The sequence below is a fragment of the Rhincodon typus genome, chromosome 5, assembly GCF_021869965.1.
Source record: "Rhincodon typus isolate 14 chromosome 5, sRhiTyp1.1, whole genome shotgun sequence".
In the NCBI taxonomy this organism is placed as follows: domain Eukaryota; kingdom Metazoa; phylum Chordata; class Chondrichthyes; order Orectolobiformes; family Rhincodontidae; genus Rhincodon; species Rhincodon typus.
The window spans coordinates 56,120,131-56,124,769 of record NC_063336.1 but is presented as its reverse complement, the minus strand read 5'-3'; positions in this window follow the sequence as shown (position 1 = coordinate 56,124,769).

The following is a 4,639-nucleotide window of genomic DNA, read 5'->3' as shown; positions in this document are numbered from 1 at the left end:
TGATCGTGGCTAACATGTTTTTCAACCCTATTCTCCTGCCTTCTCCCCAAAGCCCTTGATCCCTGTGGAGGATGAGGAGCAGCAGCTCAGGGCCAGGCCACAGTAGCAGGGCCCCGAAGAGTATATGGAGATCGCAGAAGCCCAACAGTTTTTCGATCCCAACTCCATTTCCTGGGGATGAATGAAGTGTAGTGCTGTAATAGCAGGCTCTCTGTGCCATGATGGAACTATGCCGGAGGGCTGTAAGAATGGGAGGATATCCTTTCCTGGTGGCTGTAACTTAGATGCCATTGGCTCCTTTCAGTGAGCGTTGGTGACCTGTGTGGGATCTCTCAGTCATGGACCACAAACGAATCAGAACAGTAATCTGTGGAAGGTCAGACCAGTTCAGTTCGATCCCCATGACATGATTAATCCTGCAGCCCAGACAGTAGGATTCAGGAAAATAGCTGCCTTCCCCAAGTGTAGGGCTCCATTGACTATACATGCATGGCACTGAGAGGACCACATTACAAACACTGCAGAATTCATCAACAGGAAGGGGTTTCATTCAGTTAATATTCAGGTCATCTGCAATGTTACAGTGTGCACCCGCTATCCTAGTAGCTGCACTAAGTCCGACATCCTGGTCCACTTTCCTGTACCCGGTTTGTTTGAGGGTCCAGGTGCCTACAAAGCTGGTTACTGGGGGAAAGGGACTGGTCTGCGGAGGGCCTCCTATATAGACTGGGCAGAGGGTGCTGCAGCATCCTGGTGTGCTGTGCTCTGGAGCAAGAGATATGCTGGATGGTGAAGAACTTGGGGAATGGGAACAGTCTTCTGAGGAGGAGGAGGGTGAGGACATTGAGGAGGAGAAGCTGTCGTTGTCCACGACAGAGCTCAGCTGCATCAGGTGCTACAAAGCTTGACAGAACCTCTTTTATACTCGGTTCCAGTTGATGGGAACTGAGTGCAGCAGATCATTGTAGAATGCAAAATAGTCATTGATCAAGACATGAAACATAGAAGCTAGGAGCAGGAGGAGGACATTCAGCCCTTTGAGCCCTCTTTGCCATTCTTCACAATCATGGCTGATCATCCAACTCAATATCCTAATCCTGCTTTCTCCCCATAACCTTTGATTCCATTCTCCCCAAGTGCTATATCTAGTCGCCTCTTAAATTCAATGTTTTGGCATCAACTACTTCCTGTGATAATGAATTCCACAGGCTCACTACTCTTTGAGTGAAGAAATGTCTCTTCATCTCTGTCCCAAATCGTCTACCCCGAATCTTCATACTGTGACCCCTGGATCTGGACACATTTATCATCAGGAACATTCTCCCTGCATCTACCCTGTCAAGTCTTCTCAGAATTATATAAGTCTCTGTGAGATCCCCCCTTATCCGTCTCAATGCTAGCGAAAACAATGCCAATCCAGTCAATCTCTTCTCATACGTCAGACCTGCCATCCCCTGAATCAGCCTGGTAAACCTTCGCTGCACTCCCTTGAGAGCGAGAGCATCCCTACTCAGAAAAGGAGACCAAAACTGCACACAATATTTTAGGTATGGCCTTACCAAGGCCCTGTATAACTGCAACAACACATCCCTGTTCCTATACTCAAAGTCTTTCAAATGAAGGCCAACATACCATTTGCCTACTTTACCACCTACTGCACGCGCATGCTTACCTTTAGTGACTGGTGCACAAGGACACCCAGGTCCCACTGCACACTCCCCTCTCCTTGTTTTTGCTGGTTTGGCTTGTGGGGTGAACTCCAGCCTTTATGGTTTTGTTTGCATTCATTTATTCTGTCTATTAATAAAAGCTCATGCTTGAATTTGTTCAATTGCTTGCCTTAGATGATGTTCCCCTGCTGGATAGTGACAAACTGCATCTACAGTGGGCATTGGGGACAAGGTAGTTCAGAGTCAGAAGGTGTTCAGATCAGATGTAGTACCAGACAGGTGAAGTAATAGTTAAACAACGATAAGGGTGAGAGAATGGGGTTGTATGTGTGAAAGAATGTTAGCCATGTCAGCTAAGTCTATTAGCAGCATAGCTTTATGCCATGACGTTGCCAGTGAGGGGCAAAGTCAGATTGCCAATATTTGACTGGGTGCACAGCAGCCTCTCAAAAATGGCAAAGGTGCAAGGGACGCTGGTCTTTCAGTGAATATCCGCTGTGGAGCGAGTTGTTAGGGGAAGGTAGGGTTGTATTCGGATGTGATGGATGCATAGGGATGGGATAATGAGGTGAATTTGGTAAGATGCGGCAAGAAAAGTCATTACCTTTGCAGCAAAAGCCCTCCTAAATCTCAATGTAACTCAAAACTAGCCATAAAAACCGCTCTTACTAATTAAATCACCTTGTCCCTTATGCGTGACTCACGTTGGCACCAATCACTGGATGGTAGAGTGGCTCAGTGGTTAATACTGCTACCTCTCAGCAACAGGGACCCAATTTTGATTCCAGCACTGGGAGACTGTCTGCACACAGTTTGCACGTTCTCTCTGAGTCTGCGTGGATTTCCTCCCACAGCCCAAAGATGTGCAGGTTAGGTGGATTGGCCATGCTAAATTGTCCATTGTGTGCAGGGATGAGCAGATTAGCTGGGTTAGCCATGGGATATGCAGGGTTACAGGGATAGGGTGGGGGTGGTGTCAGTCTGGGTGGGATGCTGTTTGGGAGTTCAGCGTGGACTTGATGGGTGAAATGTCCTGCTTCCACACTGTAGGGATTCTTTGATGATTATCTTCACTACTTCACCTCCTTTTCTTTTTGGCCTATCTCTCCTAATTGTCAAATACCCTTTACTCTTCATTTTCCTGTCTAGGTCACACTGCTGCCATATCTTAGTAATATTATTATTTAAACCCCAGCATCAGTTCACATGTCTTGTTGTGAATGCTGCATGCATTCAGACAGATTGGTTTCATTTCTGGTGTTCTGACATTGTTCTGTAATTTGATCTGGTTGTTTCTAAGGTTTGTTTCTGCTCCTTTCCACTTCCATTTACAGCTTTTCTACTTGGCATAACCAGCTCTGTTTTTATTTTATGTGAATCCGCTGTTACATCTCTCTCTTGTTCCCCGGACAAGCAAGTTTATACCTTCCCAATTGCACCAGCGAATCACCATGTGAGGATATTCGTCCCATTCCTGCTAATGTGTAATGCATAATCCTTGCATAGGCCCCATTTGACCCAGAGCAGGTACTAATACCACAGAAATCCCAAGACCTCCCTTCTGCATCACTTTTTGAGCCAAATGTTCATTCACTCACGCTTTCTATTCTGACTAGCACCTGGTATTAGAATGATTCTGTAATAACTGCCGCAGAGGTCTTCCCTCTCAGTCTCTCAACTAGCTCCCTAATTCCACTTTCATGACCTCATTGCTCTTTCTGCTTATGTTTTTGGTGCCAATGTGGATCACAACGTCTGGCTTTTTACCATTTCCAAATGTTAGTGCTGTTTCTCTATTCACAGATGTTGTCACATCAACATTTCAAACATTTCCAACATTTTCTGTGTTGATTTCATTACTAATGTGTGTCACTTAAAGATAGTCTAAATCCCTTAAAGCAGAGTCACAATGTGGCTGGACCTGGAGTCATTCTGTAATAAAGAAAAAAGCTGAACTTCGAAGAGAGCAAGCTTCCAGTTTTACAGACACTACACAGGAGGTCTTGGTGGATGAGGTGGAAAATAGGAGAGATGTCCTGCCTCTATGGGGATGAGCATGAAGCCCTCCTGAGACACAATGAAAAGGCCATGGGAATAGATAGCTACGGAGGTTAATGCTTATGTCAAACTCAGGAGATGCATGAAAATCTCAGAAACTTAAAAACTATATTTTATAAAATGGACACAAAAGCTTTTAAGATGTTGGCAGTATATCATTTGACTTTGGCAACATCAGCTCCAGTCAGTTCTGAACCATAAGCAGATACCTAATTAAATATAGTCAATAACAGCTTCATGTGAAATTCACATATCCCTTTCTTAAAGATGGACGAAAATAAAACAGAACTATAATATACCAGCTCATTTGACTCATTTTTTTCTCTTCACCATGGACAATGAAGATATCAAAACTTATCAGACGTTAGACAAATGGACCTCACTGACTTTCACTGCATTGTAAAGGCTCTTCAATCCACACAAAGACTTTGGTTATCTCAAATGCTCAGAGTGCGAAAAGCCACAACAAAAGAGGTGTTTATGACATTATGCGCCTCTTTGTTTAGTTAAAAAAAATACTTAGAAAAGGTCACTTATGTAAGAGTGCCATGCTTGTTACGTGCTTTTACAAATAACAGTGAGGGCTGTTCTTGGGCAGATACCAAATGAAACACCACCCAAAAGCCACCAAAACAAGACAACTATGCATGCAAGGCAATGTACAGCTATGCCTTGAAAGGTGGAGAAAGGCAATCTGTCAATCTGTTTCCAACTTCAAGTTCACATCAGAGTCAACCTCCTGGCAATTCAACTGGAAGAAGCCATTCGGTTTACTGATAATCTCCTGCTTTTCAGGACCACTCCCAGCTAGAACATCAATTTAACTAAGAGGTTATAGAATGTTATGAAAGACAATGAAGTAATACCAGATTGTAATCACATTGTTTTTCTTTCATCTGTATGTAGACTGT